We start from the raw sequence: 18,623 nt of genomic DNA, 5'->3' as shown, positions 1-18,623 counted from the left end.
AAGTCCCGAAGATTTGCCGATTATTTAATGGTGAAATCGTGATTGTTCGAATTCCACGCCAGTAACGTAGTAATACTACTCCACACGGGCCATTACGAAAACAATGATCCACTAAATCAGAAAATTAACTCTCGTTGCTGTGTGTATATCGGGCGAATAAGATCTGCGCCCGGCAGCACCTTACACAGCCGTATATATAGGTATGTAAGTGCCAATCGGAAGTGATCTCGAGATTAAGCTTAATTAAGAAATCCATCACTTCTCGTGTGTTGTTTGTATGCCTACGTGAATACTCTTGGAGAGTTATAATAACGGCAAATCGATTAAAAAAAAATAAAGGCGGTCTCGAAGATTTTTGAAAAAAGTTTCCAATTATTTGTCACGTATATATCATACCCGCGGCCTCTCGAGAAGAGCCGAAATAATAATTACCCGGCTATTTGCCTCGAGAACGCTCGTGTATTATGAGCTTCTCGTCGTCGCCCACGATGCAATTAGTTTTGATTAGTTATACAGGCTCGCATTGAGTAATGCATTAGATAAGCTCGCTCGCAGTCTCTCCCTCTCGCGTACATAATACATTGTTGTGTTTATATATATAGTGCCGGAGTCAGCTACTTATTTGCGCGAGAGACAGAGAAAGATATCATGAATGAACCTCACGAAAATCGTTCGGCTATATATGTGGCTGCATGATTATATCGACGTCATAATGAATATTTCATCAAGACTAATTACTAATGCCTCGCGCGGTGAGAGAGAGAGAGACGTTCCCGCGATATAAATTCTTAGTTCAGAGTATAAACGGAGTTTTCGTTACGAAAACTTTTTACACGCCAACGAACTTCCAGAAAATCGTTGCAAAAGTCTCGTGCACAGCGCGATCGTCGCACAAATTTCTCTATCTATCGACGCGACGTTTGACCTTTTTTTATTTTTTTTTTTTAATTACGTGGGACGTCTCGAGTCGCATCCACTATACTCGTAACGTAGTTTTTTTTCCTCTCTTTTTCAAATACATCACACAACTTGTATGATTGCGACGGAGCCTCGAAGAAGAGCAACGCGTGTGTCTAAGGTTCCGCGCGCGCATCCGGAAAATTGCTCTCGATGCGCAGCCCGCCGCCGATTGAAAAGTGGAAAGGAAGCAGCAGCAGCAGTGGAGCGATTACGCGCCGCGATGTCTGCACTACGGCAGCAGCAGCAGCAGCTGACTCTGCATGTGTACTTTCAAATATAACGACGAGATAAGATACACTTTCACCTTTTGCGACCACTGCCGCTGCTGCTCTTAAGGCTCTATCGCGCGTGGCGTTGCACTCCGTGGCATATAATATATGCCTCTCTTTTTCTCTCTCTCGAGAGAGATGATGCGCGCTCGCCTTCGCGAACTATCTCATTGCTATTATTATATTGTATATAGCACACCGTAGATGTGTACGTATAAAGCTAGGGTTTTCCTCGTTGTGCTCGCTCTGCGCCGCCGCCGCCACCGCCGCTGATTATGGGTGGAAGAGACCTCTCGGCTGCGTTGCACCTTCCGATTATACTTTCACTTTCGGTCGTTGCTGCTGTTGTTTATTTTTTTTTTTTTACAGTCCGAGAGGGAGTGATTATACGGGCCTTTTGTCGGACCTCGGTGTTATTTTTTAATGCCGAAACTTCTTTACGGTGCATTTCGTAGGCGGGCTTTGGTCCTTGAGAAACGGGAGCGCAACGCGATAATCGTAGGAATGTCTCGGACTCCTCGGATCGGTGCGATTACTCCTTCGACTTGCTCTTGCGTATGTGTGTCAATTATTAGTCCTTAATTCTAATGACCAATCGCCTAGACAGCGTGCCAAGATATTTCAGTTTATCATCATTTTAAGCACGGAATTAAAATAAAAATATAAAATATCTATGCAGCGTAAAGTTAGTTTTTTTTTGTAACTCTACATTTTGACAATATCTAACATAGCTATTGTAAAAATTTTTGTGAGACGTAGTAAAAGTTGATTTATATTCAAATTTAGGATATAATGTTGGAAAAAGTAAGGATTTTCAAAATTTCAAAATATTCGAAATACATGTATTCAAAATTTGATTAACATTACAAAATGATTTTCTATTGTAATAAGATTTAGGATTATAAAAGTTGTCATGTTGAGTTGATGAAGTTTTTGATTCTATCGACAGATGGAGTATCGTAAATCCGCAAGTAGCAGAAGCATTTTGGGGTATTTATACAAATTAATATAAAACATTTCAGTAATATTGCGTTACCGAAATAATAATTTTTAATTCTTCTAAATTGAACTTATTAATTTTATTCGATTTTTGAAGTTTTAATTACAACATTTGCTCTTGCGTAGCTACCATTTTTGGTTCAAGAGCTCCAAATTATTAGACATCTTTGATCGAAATAACACTTTGGTTACACTGCGAGAGCATCCCCGGATACATAGCTGGGAGATATACTCACGTGACGAATGACGCATTGTTTCAAACCACTGCAAAAAGAAATTTCGATGTCGCATCGAAAGTGTGTCGGCTTGAAGAGGGTCGAAAGCGAATATTATTATCATTTTCACGTACGATATTTATCGTGCATAAATTATAAATCCAACCAACGAAAATAATTGGGTAAAAATTTACGGAGAGTCATTTATTTAAAAAAAGAAATATGGTATACGCTACGAATTATTTGGCCACACCTGAAAAGAAACATTAATCCGATCGAGCTGTGCAGGCGCGCGCTCGAAACGAAGCGTTCGCCCGATAAAGTTAAAAAACTTTCTATTTGTTTTAATATTTTGCACTTGGCTCGCGAGACGTCATCTTTGCACCGACCAAACGCACCGCAGCGGCAGTTGCAGGCAGTGCTCCACTCGATGAAATTTCATATTTTTTTGCGTCGAATAAAAATCCAATTTGCGTGCACCGCCGCCGCTGATACCAAGTGCAATCAAGCATTTTTGACCGTTCGGACGAAGATTTAATAATTCCAGAGGTGAACTTATATATATTGACAAAAAAAAAGCAAGCAAACAAACACAAATCAGGCCTGGACCTCGGCGTTACGTAAAACGGATACTGCAGTTCGAATGCATGTGCGAGCTGCTCTTCTGCGCGTAAAAAAGAAAGTATCATTTATGGCCTCGCAAACATTCGGTGCTGCGCCGGCAAAGGTGCATTTTTTTCAGCGATTTTCGCGTTATATACGGAAAAAAAAGTCGCCTCCCGAAGAGATAATGCGCAAGATCGCGCGCGCAGAGTATTACGAAGATGAGGGAAAGCGCAAATAAGCACGTACAAACTTATTACTTATACATAGAAAAATGTTTGTCGTATCCACCCATCCATTAGACGCTGCTCTATGCAGATGCGCGCAAACGAGAGAAGATGGAAGAGAGAAAAAAAAATCATCCACGATGCTGAATTTTAGCGTCGATCGGTGTGTAGTTTCTCGTTATCGTTGCGCAAGATCACAACCCGGGACGACGACGACGACGACTACGATCTTCGATCGCTGTAAATATGATATAATTCGAGCGTAATTGCACGGTGCCGAAGCACGAAAAAAAACTACACAATTTTCCATCATGGGAAACTCCCGATTGAAGCTGCAGCCGTCGGGTAAGAAGAAGACGTCACGCTTTGGTCTATGACTTAACAATTAACCGATGATATGCGCGCCGGGATTTTCCCTCCCGCGCGTCGAAGAAGAAATTTTTCGGCCGCGAAAGGAGAAAGCACTACGCACGTATTTTCGTGAAGCGGCCGTTAAAGCCGCGCTCTTATTGCCATCTATTATTATACATATTAAATAAATATTACAATGGCAATAATTGTATACGTCGCGCAGCTTCCTGAAACCGAGCAGATACAGAGCCTCGGATATTATTTAATTGTGCAATGATACGCGCAGTAAAACGACGATTTTTGCACGGTCGCGTGACTCGAGTGTATTATATACATTATATATCGTGTGCCTTTTAATACAATGAAATTATCTGCTGTGTGCCCGCGGAGATCACGTGCCGATCGATTAATGATCCGTACACGTACAGTGTGTGTACGAAATCAATTCGCGTAAATGTTAATGTACATAAGCGGAATTTCGTCAATGACGATTCGTTCGCGCAGGATTTCCAAACGATAGACCAGATTTATTTCTTCCTCTCGCGGTTGCCGCAGCAGCGAAGAGCGTCGGTGGTGCGGTGCACTGTATAATATAATGCATTGCGTGCGTGTGCGTATACGTGCACCCATTATATTTTCAGGAAAAAAAACGAAATCAATGGCATCGGGAGATCGTTTCGTTATTATTGATTTTCGATTGTCTGTTTGTATGAATTATCTCGGATGCGCTTCTTAAAATTTCTAAATATTATAATAAAAAGCTGCTCTTCCGTACACAATGCGATATATTGTATCGATGGAAGTTACAGTATGCGCAGATATTTTGGATGGTGCGCATGAATTACCGTAAAATAATATAATTAAATAATTAATAATGACGGCACCTAACGATGCAAAAAATTTAATTGTATCGGTTTATTTTTTTCAGGAGATAATAGCTCATTTTTTTCTAAATTTATTTCTGATAATCTACTCTATAAATCTACTCTGCGTTTGCTCACAATACTTTTTCTGTGTCTACATCCGATTACGATCAACCGCAATATAAAATGCAAAGACTCAAAGTGGAGAAAATCCTTCAAATTAAGTTCAATTTTTTTGTACAAAGTTTCAATCTTCACCGTAAATTGTCGTCATTTTCCATCGCTTACTCGAGTCAAAAATTGTTTCACCGATCCGAAGTCGTGTTTGGAAATGCTTTGCTCTCGCAGGCCCATCGCTTTTCTCATTAGTATACATACAGTAATAGAGCAAAGTTTCGCTTAGAGTGTATTGCGTGTGCTCCAAGTGCGTGGGTCTCGATTTTTGACTTCGATCTGTACCTAACTCGCGCGTGCGTCTACATTCAAAACAATGACGCGAAAAAAATGGCTCGAATATATTTCGCGGTTCCCATATAATAAGCAACATCGCGTAGAGCGATCGATCGTCTCTATGCGTATTATATGCCCGCAAAAACTTCTCCGAGGCACAAAGAAAGAATTTGGCAATAACGTCGTTCGAGTAGCTTATACACCGACACGCGGGCTCTTTTATTAATTGTGCAACTTACACGTGCCTCCGCGCGAATGTAGATCGGCTACTTAAGCTACATTTACAGCTCTCCAGTGTGTGTCGAGCGATTTTTTAACACCTAAATACACGTACTTATAACCGCGACGAGCCGGACGCTAATTACTCCGCTGCTTCAGCTGCTGTTGCGTTGCCTTCGTATATGTTATTGCGCGCGCGCCTCGCGTATATGTATGTATACAGCGAAAGCCCCGAAAAAAAAAAAAAACAACGACCAGCTGCTAAACGCGTGAATTGCGAACACATCTATGGCTCTCGTTATTATACCCACGTGTATATACGTATAATATAGAGGATGATGAGAAATCGAGAGTGCAAGTACGCTATATATGTGTGTGTGTATAATATACATCGAATCGCGCGCGCAATGTAGGTCGAACGAAGCTGCGCAAGATGTTTTGCCCGGCACGCGTATTAGAGGGCTGCTGCGCGTGTGATTTCGTCAAAGTTTAACTCATGTGTGTATGTGTATAAAATACCGATCGCGAGCGCGCGTAATAATAATGAAGATTATGCCCGGTGTGTGCGGTATGTAAGAGCAGACGCGTGGCGTCGTATATAATGTGGGAGCCTTCGACTATGATACGCGGATGAGTGCCTTAATGTGCATATGTAAAAGTACATTATTATATGTCGATCGTTAAATTGAGAAAATCGAGGAGGGGGAGCGAATACTTTTGTAATGCTCGTATGTTACATATAGTTACGTGCCATCGATGCGATTTCATTCATGGATTTGCGCATGTACGCGAGATCTTTTGTATATAACGTATATGAACTATATTTCAGAGCTTGCCCCGGTGGAAATGCTCCACCAATTATGTGCTCAAACAATCGAGACTCGTGTGAATGTGAATCGCGTTAGATACAATTATTTCGCCTTTATAGCTTGCGGATTTGTGGATAAAGGCACACTCGCCATCCAGCGGTGGAGTAAAAAGCAAAAAGATTTTATGCACGGCAGAGAAATAAAATTCGACCTCTATCCGACGACGAACCAAAAACTCTCGCCTTTAGACGTTAAATACTTTCAATATTCGAAATCGAGTATTTCGGTCTCAGTCGACAATAAGAACCTGTTACAGCATCCGGAGCGAAGATGAAAATATTTTTGTAAAATAAGAACTGGTCGATTCGGAATTGGAACGGTCGATGCACGTCATATGGTTACATCGTTCGCCGCCGCAATAGTAACGTGAAAGAAGCCTAATATTAGAACGTTCACGCAGCGTTGTGTAGCTCTATATATCGAGTGTTCTCCATTACTTTACGACTTTCACTCGTTGCATTTAGGTTACTCGTATCTCGCGCAGATGCGACCATGTGTTTTTTCCACTCTACATAGATTGTGTGTGTGTGTGTGTGTCGTGCGTGTGCACAGCCAGTGAACTTTGCGACGCCAAATTGTAAGCATCAAGAGAACAAAAAAGTTTACGAAGTGAACAAATACGTGTTTTAAACCAATATTTAAAGTTATAAACGATTGCGCAATGTTCGACCCTCATGGAATCAGTAACCATGACTGGAAGTTGGAAAACTTAAAGAGGCTGTATCAAAATGTCAATTGGGAGGACAGAAAACAACGATTTGAATTTTCATATCAAATGCTCTACTCATTCAGCAAATGGAGGGGGACCTTACCAAACCTACGAGAAATTTTACGGACCGAAGAAATCGACCAACTCCTTTTCGATTCCATAAATTGCACGAATAGCAACGGAGAACTAAACTCATTCCTCCAGTTTGCCGTCCGCACCGACTACAAAGACGAGCCGATAGTTGGTATAGACGGCAAGCCATTGTCTCGTCGCACCACCCCAGTTCATCGTGCGTCTACAATCAACTGCAGTAAGACTATAGTTCGTATTCTTTTTAAAATTTATAACAGATTCGACGTCAACTATGTCGACGAATTCGGATGTACACATCTCCACGTGGCCTGCAGATATGGCCTTGACAAATGCGTGACAAAATTTCTCGAGCTCGGCCAGGTTGATCTCAATTGCATAGATGAAACAACTGGCGACTCGCCGCTACATGTGGCACTGAAGTGCAATCAAAACGCAGTAATCGAGTTGCTGCTGAGAAATGGCGCCGATCCGTTTTTGGCCAACAAGCAAGGTTCTACCCCGTTGCACATTGTATGCAAGGAGAAACAGGCTTGTTTATCCATTTTGAAGATGTTCTTCGAGATCTGTGACGACAAACGTTGGAAAGAGAAGATCGACGCCTCGGATAAATTGGGTGAGACGCCGCTACACTGCGCATGTTACAGTGGCAACAAGGAGGCAGTTAAATTACTGCTGAGAAGAGGCGCCAATCCGTATTTGGCCACCACAAACGGATCGACGCCGTTGCACATTATTTGCGATAATATATGCACGCATCCCAAGTTGGAAAGAACTTTTTTCAATATCATCGATGAAAAACCGATGGAAGTCCAGAACGAGAAAATAACACCACTATCAGTGGCTCTGAGGCAAGAATACACGAAGATTGGATACACGATGATGAAAAGCAAGATCGTCAAGCGGAATTTGGCCGATGGGAACGAATTAATACATTTTCAGGTTATAAACAAGAGGCACCGTGAAAATGAATTGTTGAGGATGATCTTCGAGTTCGGCGTCGACGAAAATCTGCAGGTGGCTATCAACGCTCGGGACAACGAGGGTAACACACCGCTGCACTTGGCTCTGCGCAACCGCAGCAAACGGGCAACCGATTGGCTGCTGACAAACGGCGCCAATCCGAATATAGCCAATGCAAAAGGATGGAATTTTCTGCACGTTATTTGCCATCCGCGTAAAGAAAGCAGAGAAGATAAGGACGAAGTTGTTTTGGTGAAGATGATTTGCAGGCTCTGCCACAAAAAATATCAGCCGTTGCAGATCGACGCCCGGGACGAGTTGGAGCGAACACCGCTTCAATGGGCCGTGGCGTGTGTACGTCCGGACCTGGTCGATTCGCTCCTGGACAACGGCGCCGATCTGTCCAGCTTCGCCTTTCCCACCAAGGATTATTTTGCCGCGAAATTACGGCCGAAAAATGTCGATGAACCGATGGTTTTCAAATTCAGATCGGCGTCCGGCGCTTTGGCCATCGTCGAGCGTCTCGAGAACAGAGGATACGAACTGGACCTGAGCGAGGCCCTGACGATCATGGCATTTCTCGATAGGCTCGGTTTCATCAAGAATCCGTCAAAATTCGATCGAAGTCTCGATCGAATTTTTAAAAGAGTTGATGTGAAGATAGCACGAGGGGCAATGATAAAGTCGAGCCTGTCGCTCCACGATTTGTTTACATCACCAAAAGTGCAGACGTCGAGATCAATCACATTTACGGACTATTACGAGTTTGCGCGCTCGGACAAATTGTCGACGCTCTCCAACTCCAGCCGAATTATCGAAAATTTTGTTCAGCGTTTGAGCCAAATAATGTTGAGAAGATTTATCCACCATTGGGCCCGAGAATCGTTCATGGTACTGATACATTACCGATTGCCAATCGAGTGCTGTGAAATGATTATCGATGACTCGTTCACGTTCAAAGATCTATATAATATTTGTTTGGCGGTTCAAGACTAAAGCTCGTTGAATAGTTTCTGTATCATTAAAATAAATAAAGTTCTATATAATTTAAAATAAAAAGTTTTTATTTTTGTTGTTGTTGTAATATGCACCCAATCATTTTGAAGTAAGAAATCATAGATTTTATTACTTCGTCATCATATCGAGACTAAAACACACACCAAAAAAGTATTTTTCTCGGCTCGAACTTGAATAATCGGTCCTGAGTCGAGTAAAACTTGATTTGAAGGCTGTGTAAGGATCCATTTTTTTTTGTTTTTTTCTTGTGAATTGCTTGAAGAGCCAAAAAAGAGTGAAATGAATCGAAGCTGCTATCCTCTTCTATCCTCTTCCCTATCATTTATATTTGTCTTGACTCACGAAAAAGGGTAAATTTATTGTAGCAGCTTTGTATGGAAGAATCTAAAAGATACCAAAAAATGTTTGAAAAGTCAACCCAACTAATAATGTATGTTAATCATGACAAGGATTTTTCGCCACATTCAATTAATTAATTTTCCTCGACTTTCCAGACAGATCATCGTTCTTTCGGCGAACGAGTCGTTCTATCGAATATACGCATTGAGACTGAGAGAGATATTATAAATCAATCTCATCGAATGAATATACTGCAGGCCAGCTTTCGGTCGCTCGCGCAAAATCTCAGCGACTTTTCTTCGTCTTTCTCGCCTGTCTTTTCCTCATTCTGAAATCGCACAACAATACGACGCGACTTTTATAGAAAAATCACCGAGACTATATATACTCACACGAACACACGCGGTAGCATCTTCTTCTTTGATAAATTTGTCACCCGTTGTATATAGGAACGCATGTGTGTGTATTTGTGCGAATCCTTGCGATAAATTACGTTGAATCGAGGAATCAATTTTGCGACCAAAGCACACAGCAACGGCCCCACAATGCGAGCTAAAATTCCTTCATATGCGCTCGCGTGTCTCGCGGTAGAAAATAGTTCGAGTGTTTATATATAAACGCATTATTGTGTCTGTACGCATTGAGACGTTTGACGCACGATTCGATCCACGATATCCTTAAAGGGAGATTGATAACAGCTCTTTATTTCGTAATGATATTTATTACATCGTCGACGAACGACTTGAAATATATATTCTCTATCCATGTCTTTAATAAAAGAAACGCGCGACAGATTTTCGAGCGAAATCGATGTCTTATCGTTCAACGCGTTTTAACTGACGAAATCCTACGCATAGCTCCGGACGAGTATACCTTTTTTGTATAATAGAGACAATTTTTTTGTCGTTGTCAAAGCCATACGAGGGCCATTGAGTAACGAGACGAAACTAATTCCTCGTAATGGATATGTATCTCCGGCATTTTATTTAACATGCGGAGCGTATGGCACAGGTTACAACCGAACGGGTTAACATCACGACGGTCGCGAGACGTCATTATCATAGTGGTAATATATAGGTAAGTAGTATATAAGTGTACGAAAAAATACGCGTGGGGCAAGCACAAAAACACACACACACACACACACTCGGTGTATTGCCATCACCGCATCTCGAGTTGCATAAGCCCAAACGGCAGCTCCACAAACATTATCATACTTATGTGTGTGCGTGTGTACAGACAAATTACCGTTTACCTCGCGCGCGCGCGAACGAACGAACGAGCACGTGCGTTAGCATCGTGCTGAATTTTAACTCGCGAGCTCGCACGAGTCGCGCAACACACACACACACACACACACACACACACACACACACATATACTATACATTTAGATCATCATTTTCCATAGTACAAGGACGAGTAGGTACAGGTATACACATATACGTAAGGAGCACCGGGAGATCGCGCGTAAAGCGCGGCTGTACTCGCACGCAAAAGATAGAGAGGGAAATACACGAGCGAGTATTCGCGTACTTTTATGCGACGGCTTTTGCGGTGAGGCGCGCAACCTGCAATTTCGTATTATGTGTATATATACGTTTTTATTTATATATATCTCGGAATTTTTCGGAGGCAAAGTACCTTCGTTATTTTATAACGCGTTCGTACGTGTCATTGGAGAACAATGAGAGGAGAGCTCGGAGAAATTATTTATACATAATATTTATTCGTAAGGAGAGAGAGAGAGAGGAAGCCTTATTATACATACGCACTTTTCGAGCTATAACTGGATCGATTTCGGGATCCGTAATTGCGCAATATTTTATTGCACGCGAGGGGCGCGATCCTTTGCTCTCGGAGTCGCTCCGCTGCGGCGCGCTTACCTAACGATTTTCTTTCGCGATCTCGCTGTGTATATATACCGGTATATGTATATACGGACGAGTCGAGAATCTGAAATCGAAGCCGCGTGGATGCTTTATTATCTTCGAAAAGTTTTAACGCACTCGGCGACGCTCGATCATCCGATATCCTCGTGCCAATCGTTACCTGCTGCTGCCGATCACACACACACGATCGCGAGAGTCGAACGTAAATCCGACGTGTAAAATTATTAAAAAGTAAATTTACTATCGCGTTCGAACATCGCGCGCTTGATCCGTTCGGTACAGTGCGGTGATTTTTTTCCCCCAATATATATTATACACGCGTTACGCAATCGCATACGCACTCGGGTGCACTGGCTCGCGGCTCCTCTCTCGGTAAGGAGATATCACAATTATCGCACAGAGCGCATATGTGCAGTGTGTGTGTAGCACAAAGCAATGAGAAATTATGAAAGAAAAATAAGTTATGATCGCCGTCATAATCGATGTCGTATACGAATGGATAAAATAGTTTTGGAGAAAATGATAGAAATGACACAGAAAGCCTACGGAGGATCGGTATGAAATCGGTATGATCCATCTGTCTCTTTCTCTTGCACTATACGCGCATTATGCAATAATTATAAACTCCGTAAAACACGATCGCTATCGCTCGCGATTGCCGTTGACAACTTGGCGGTTCTCAGGATTTTCCAGTCTCGCAGTATTTCGATCGTTATTGTACGTTCGTGGGCTCGATCGTTCATGACTCGATTACTCGGGCAGCGACGAGCGAAATTAGTAAAAAAGAAAAATTGGCGCGCATCATCGTCTCGGGATCCTTTATATATATTTATCTTTCGTCACTCGTGCCGCGCTCTTGCAGGATGAAGCAATGATAAATTTCGCCAAATTAATATCGGCCGCCGAGATCGATCGAGATCGTGCATACTTTTGCGCGAGTGCAGTACTTTATCGGGCCGAAAATCACGCGAACGCGTGAGAAAACTCTCCGACGCACTCGTGTATACGAATCAAAGTGTGCGTATGCGCGCGTGCGAGTACGAAACGTTATTAATTTTTGTTTTTATACGTATACAAAGTGTTGGCTGATTTTGTTTAAACGATCCGCGCTCGGGCACTCGAGATGACGAGCACTCGAGTATATACGATATTTTGACGCGCGCTCGCATATAAACATAAACGTATAATGACACGTACGTGCGCTGTATAACACTTTACACGTGAAATTCGTGTATCATAAGGATTTCGATATACATAACACAAATATAGCGCAGGTAAGGTATTCGGTGTATACGAAAAAAAGAATAAAAATAAATAAAAATGAGAAGAATAAAATAAAAACAGAGCGAAAAAGAGAAACGACCCAAAAATGTCAATGCTCTCTTTGACAACCTTGGTCAGGGCCACACGACTGCAAAAATTTCACATTCTCATCGTCACTCAATACGATGTATCTCGCGTGCGTGCGGTGAACTGCTGCTGCTGCTGCTTATATGCCCACTTGCTCCGCGCATTTGAGCGTGAGCTCGAGAACTTTCACTGTGTGTATATACGTATGGACCTCCGTCATCGTCGTCGTCGTCGTCGTCGTGCAGGTAGTATAAACACGCAAGCTCGGCGCAATCTCGAATCTCGCATCTCTCTGCGCGCGGTGCATTATATACGATGCGCTATACGACGAATTATTGGGCCCCGGCAAGTGTCCCGAACACACACGTTAAGCATATGTATCAGTAAATTTCTCGAAACGAAAAATGAAGAAGAAGAAGAGCGACAGAGAAAAGTCTGGGTGCTATACACAGATATGTGCAGGTCCGTGTCGATAACCTCTCGTGACGCATAAATGGATAATATGCGCGTTCGCGAGCAAGAGCGAAAGACGACGTAATTATTCGGGTCGCGTGCGCCGTGGAGATGCGGCAAATACGTGAAACGCTTAGCGTTAATAATAACCCTGTGAAAAAAAAATGTCGAAGACCTTTGGGTCAAGTTGGGTGACGAAGTTTAAACTACGGAATTTGTTGGTCGAAAAAACTCAAGTTTTCTTCTCAAATCATTTCGGCTGCGTCCGTCGAGCAGATTTAACGTGATGTATGAAAGCCACATCGATCATATTGGATATTCCCGCGAGCATAATTTGGAGTAATTTAGCTGAAAAAATAACGTTGCTCTGCATACAAACACGACTAGAAGCAGATAAAAATACATGAGGCCACACGTATGTATCACCGATTTCCACCTACCTATAGTCAAATCAAATACCAATACCTTTGTTGCAAAATAAACTATAAACAATCGTTTAGTTTTTTTAAAATATTCAGTCGAAATTTAATTGTTTCGAAAAAATGTCCGACCAGTTTTCAACCGAATTGAATGTGACAACACTACTTTCAGTCTTCGCCACTAGATGGCGAGCATCTTGATCCGTAAAAATCTGCAAGTGACGAAGTCGAAATAATTGTATATATTTCGAATAGTTGAGCTGGCCATAATCAAATATAAAAACCTACTATTTTCAATTCATGTATTCTAAACGAAAATTTCTTCTTTCTTCGACAGAGGATATAGAAAGAGAAGAGCTGACGCGCGCAAAGTCCCTTGTGCCTGGGAAAAATTTTACATCGATGACGATTATGTTAATTTGTTCTCGCTGCAATCGCTATACAATAATACGCGCAGGCGAGAAAATATCGGCTCGATCATTTTGTATTCATACTTTCTGCGGTGTGCATTCGCGGGCGCCTCAACAACATCGCGAAACGATAAAAATAAGGATACGCGCGGGCATTCAGAGGTCCTGGCGAGCATATAAACGGTCGCACATCGACGCGTTTATATTGTATTATAAAAATTTTATTCGCGTAATATATTCGTCGCGAAGGAGAGTCGCGCGTATTTTACGTATAATATTTGGCGAAACTTTCAATCATTCGCGCGCGCGGGCGATTTGCATCGAGCTCGCTGGCGCGATAAAAAAATAAAATCTGCCGTGTGACACCAATTCTCTGTCGTTCCAGAGCTCTTTGCGGTTCATAATCGTCCTTCTCTCTCTCGAGAAGTCGTTGTATTTTAGAAAACGTCTTATCCGTATCGGCCCGCGCGTAAATATGTATAATGATATTTTCCTCGGAAAGCCGTCGTTTACGTATATCAACAAATCCTCCAAATCCGCGCGCGCGCGATCTTTATAATATTATACGTGATCGACATTCCACATAAACGTGAATATTTGGCGCGCGTCATCGAGATCGCGCCGCGCGTATATAATGTAAAACAGAAGCTTCCAACGGATGACGATTCAAATTATCTGAAAATGCATCGTTTCTCTCTGCACTCGAGATACGCGAGCAACAAAAAAAAAAGAAGAAGAAGAAGCGGAGGAGAAAAATCGTCGATCGAGCGCGGCTTTCGTCGACCTTTTGTATTTATATTATATATTTGTGTTTGTGTAAAGCGACGACGACGCAGCAGCGTCGGCAACAACGAGAGAGAGGATCTTTTCAAACGAGCATCTTGACACTTTCTCCACTCGGCGGACTAATACGACGAGTTTCTGCAGCCGCTGCTGCTGCTGCTGCTTTACGCCGGTGCAACAACCTTGCGCAGCTACATACGACTATTGTAAATATATATATACGCGCGTGACGCGCCTCGCTACGGAATTACTGCACTATACAACACATACACACACACATATAATAAATAGAACCGCGGCGCGAAAGTTTAAAAGTCGTCGTCGTCGCTTCATTATCATTATTTGCATGCAATTTTTCGTCCTTTTCTCTAGACGCACATCCGCGTACGGATCTTCTCTCTTGTTTTATGCTATTTCCGCTTGCAGGGGCCAACGAGCCGAGCCGCGCGCCAAAACGTAACGAATTCGCCGCGGCGTATACGTCAACAGGTATGCACGTAATTATCATCATCCTAGATGCAGCGAGGCAGCCCCGCGCGGCGCATCCCACGCACAGCTCGAGCGGCTTATTATATCATTCGTAAAGTGTCGCGGCCTCAGCCAAGTCGTCGCGATTCATACATTACATTACGATTGTAAATATAAATTTCGTAGGCCTCATTTCGTCGCGCATCGCATATTATACAATGCGCTGCTGCTCCATAAAATCTCGCGCACCTCTTTATTTAATACGATCGTGTGTGAAGTTTCGCCACGTCGTCGTCGACGTCGTTTCTTGGCCGCGGCACAGTTACACCCGTGGGGCAGCGATCGCGAGACTTACATAGATAATAACTTCGTCTACTTTATATAACATTTCGTAATAATATTACACGTTATAAGAACTTCTCGACCGATGAAAACCAGGCGCCTACGCGAGATGATAATTTTTCACACCCTGGGTCTATTAAATTTATCTCTGCGCTGTATATGTACGAGTATTATATACTAGTAATGAAACCAAAAAAAAAAACAAAAATACCGAAATGTTTAGCAACTCGCTTACAAAATTGTGCACCTATAACAGATCGGCAAAGGTGATGAAAGTCTCTCTTGGTGCATAATATAATGCATAAAAATGCTGTGCTGCACGGGCATGCACACACACACACACACACACGTGATGTGTAAAGCTCACTCATATTTTTACTACTCGCGCGTGGCTCGAGAAATGGCGCAAAATATCGTATCCTTCACCCTGCGAGGTATTTCTTGGCGCGCGCGCAAATGTATATTTATACGAACGTATGATATTAAGTATGAAGGCGCGCGCGCTCGAGAGCGGATGTAGTTTGTGCGTGCATTTCACTCGTTCAAAATCGAATCAATTTTTTCATTTACTTTTTCGAGAAACAAAATAATTGAAAATGAACCATGCTCCATAGAGTCAGTCGGTGCTATCATTTCAATTATTGTCAATTTAAAATTAGGAAAACCAAGATTTCCTATTTACCCGGTAATTAATTTACATTGAAAGAAAAAATTACATTACATTTATCATCAATTTTGCAGTTGGTCATTTGCGGCTTGAAAAATTATTTATTCTTCGTTTCAATTACAATTTTCATAAGTGAATGCGAACATATCGTTTTGCTCCTGGATAATAAAATGTGTTTTTGATTTATACAACTAATTGGTTTTCCGATCATTTCTTTTTACACTACGATGGGAATTCACGTGCTTAGTAAAAATGTACTTGTTGTCAGAAAATCTTGCCCCACTTGAGGGTTCCGATCTTTCTAAAATATAGTGAGCCTTTGTGAATTACTTACATATTCGCACTATCGAAATTCAATATTAAAATTACTTCCTACACGCTCCAGGCACCGTCGATTTTAATTGTATGGACTATCTCCGTGTCAAATTTGTTCTACAAATCAAAATTTTTTCGCGTTTTTTGCATCAGAATTATTTAAGTTTCAAAGAATTGCATCTATGTGTCATTAGATTTCTCTTCATTCCAAATGATATGCCATACTTTACGCATTAGTGATGAATTTTTTTTTCATGAGCTGTTACAATGTATCTATTTAATTCATAATTTTTTCCAAAAACCTTGGGACTCTATTTGCACGTGTGATCTTTGACTTAATATTAAAGGGTGGTTATCAATTAATTTGAGCTTTTACGTAATGTCGTCAAAACTTTGTTTACATTTAAAATATATTACTATCTTATATTAAATTAGAAAGTACGATTTGAGACGATCTACGGATTATCGAATAATCGATAACCCTGAAGTGGTATTGCAACATTTTACATGTTGATCCCGATCGGATATTAGGTAAAAAAAAATTTAAAAAGTCGAAATTTTTCCACTAAATCAGGAGGAACAAAACATATCGAACGAACGGATTTGCTTAGTTAATGTTGAATTACATTGGCGATTGACGTATAATTAAGCTCGACACTTCATTCGATTCTATAAACGTATCAATGCTAAAGATTCATTTTCCTCTCGGGTGCACTTCGCGAAGCAGCCGTTCACTATCATTGGATGACTGGATCAAGAGATTCTTACATGGCTTTTATGATGCGCATTACGTGAAAAAAAGACTGTCTCGTTTCACCTCTCGTTGTAACGTCCAGTCGGTTTATCCGGAGTGCGAATAAACAATTTCACTTTCATCACCGACGTGTCAAAAAAGAGTGCATAATGCTTGCGCGCGCGTGTGCGTACATTGGCTGCACATCGCGACGACACTTTTGCACCTGAGTCGCTCTCCGAAACCACATATACAATACACGCGAGGTATGCACAAGTATCGAAAGTTGACACGCAGGGAGAGGAAGGAATAAAAAATTAACATGATAAATCACTGGAAAATCGCAGTATGTAAGATCGGGTTTTAGTCTTGGGCATTTATGGATGTTATGCGCGACTGAAACGTACGCAGCATCACAGCTCGCGTAATTATCATTATCGACTGTACGCGAGTGCACACACACGCTGCTCGAGTTCAATTAGAAAGTGCACTTCGTGTGAAAAAAATATGCGCTTTAAATATTTTTAATGCAAAATCAACAGTATACAATTTTCATTTGATTTGAATACAAAACTGAACATACATTGTTCTTGAAATTTTTTGAATTTAAATTTGAATGTGAAGACTTCGTTTGCGAGTTGCAAATTTGTGCAATTTCTTCGGACCAATATAGTATTGAGTAGCTCATGTGAGGTGAAAAAATGGCTACGCTTTTAACTTCCTGTGGGATTTTTAGTTTCACAGAATCATTGGGCTCGGTGGGCGACGAGCTTCGAATTTTACCGCCAGATGTCATTATCGATTCTGAAGATGAAAAAATTAAGTTTTGTACATATTTTTCAATAGAATCTGCCTTATTAGCAGTTAGCTTCTTTCGAGAATTCAAGTTTCACAAGAATCGAGCAATGAGCTTCGAATTTCACCGCCAGATGTCATTATGGATTCTGAACATGAAAAAAAGAAGTTTTGTACATATTTTTCAATAGAATCTGCCTTAACATGATGCCATTATATTATCCAAAATTTCCAAGAGCAACGAGATGCAATTTTTATTCACCGCCTGACAAACTTGATGATTCTTACATCTCATACAATCCCAATCAATCACAGATTTATGATTAATATTTTTTGTCGTCACTTGATTCAATTGTGTTTCGAATTGTAAATAAAAATTGCATCTATTGCAAAATCCATCTTTCGAATTTAAGGTATCACATACCTTAGATCTTTAGTTCGAAAAAGTTTGATTTCGATAAAAATACAATCACTTTAAAATAATTTATAAAATAATATCATTTAAAAACCAATACTAATAGGGAAGATTTTTTTTCTTAAACTAACAACACGGTTGGTCTTCACTGAGACTCTTTCAAAAGCAATGTCCATTAGTTCCTTACTCGTCATTCATTCTTTATCGTTACTTCAGCACGCTTGTATCGTTGAAATCAGTGGCGGGTTATGGAGCATGCCAATCACATAATAGTGTGGATTCGGCAAATTTTTGAATGAATATTAGATTTTTTTATTACACATGGGTATATGGATCTACATAGGCCAAAAAATTCTTCGAAGGAATCGTCGCCAAGTTAGAATCTCAATTTGTTTCAATCGAGATGTAAGTACAATGTATAAACAGATAAATCGGTACA

The sequence above is a fragment of the Trichogramma pretiosum genome, unplaced genomic scaffold (assembly GCF_000599845.2).
Source record: "Trichogramma pretiosum strain Unisexual culture from Peru unplaced genomic scaffold, Tpre_2.0 scaffold17, whole genome shotgun sequence".
Classification (NCBI taxonomy): Eukaryota; Metazoa; Arthropoda; class Insecta; order Hymenoptera; family Trichogrammatidae; genus Trichogramma; species Trichogramma pretiosum.
The sequence above is the reverse complement of the archived record's forward strand: the minus strand, read 5'-3'. Positions refer to the sequence as shown.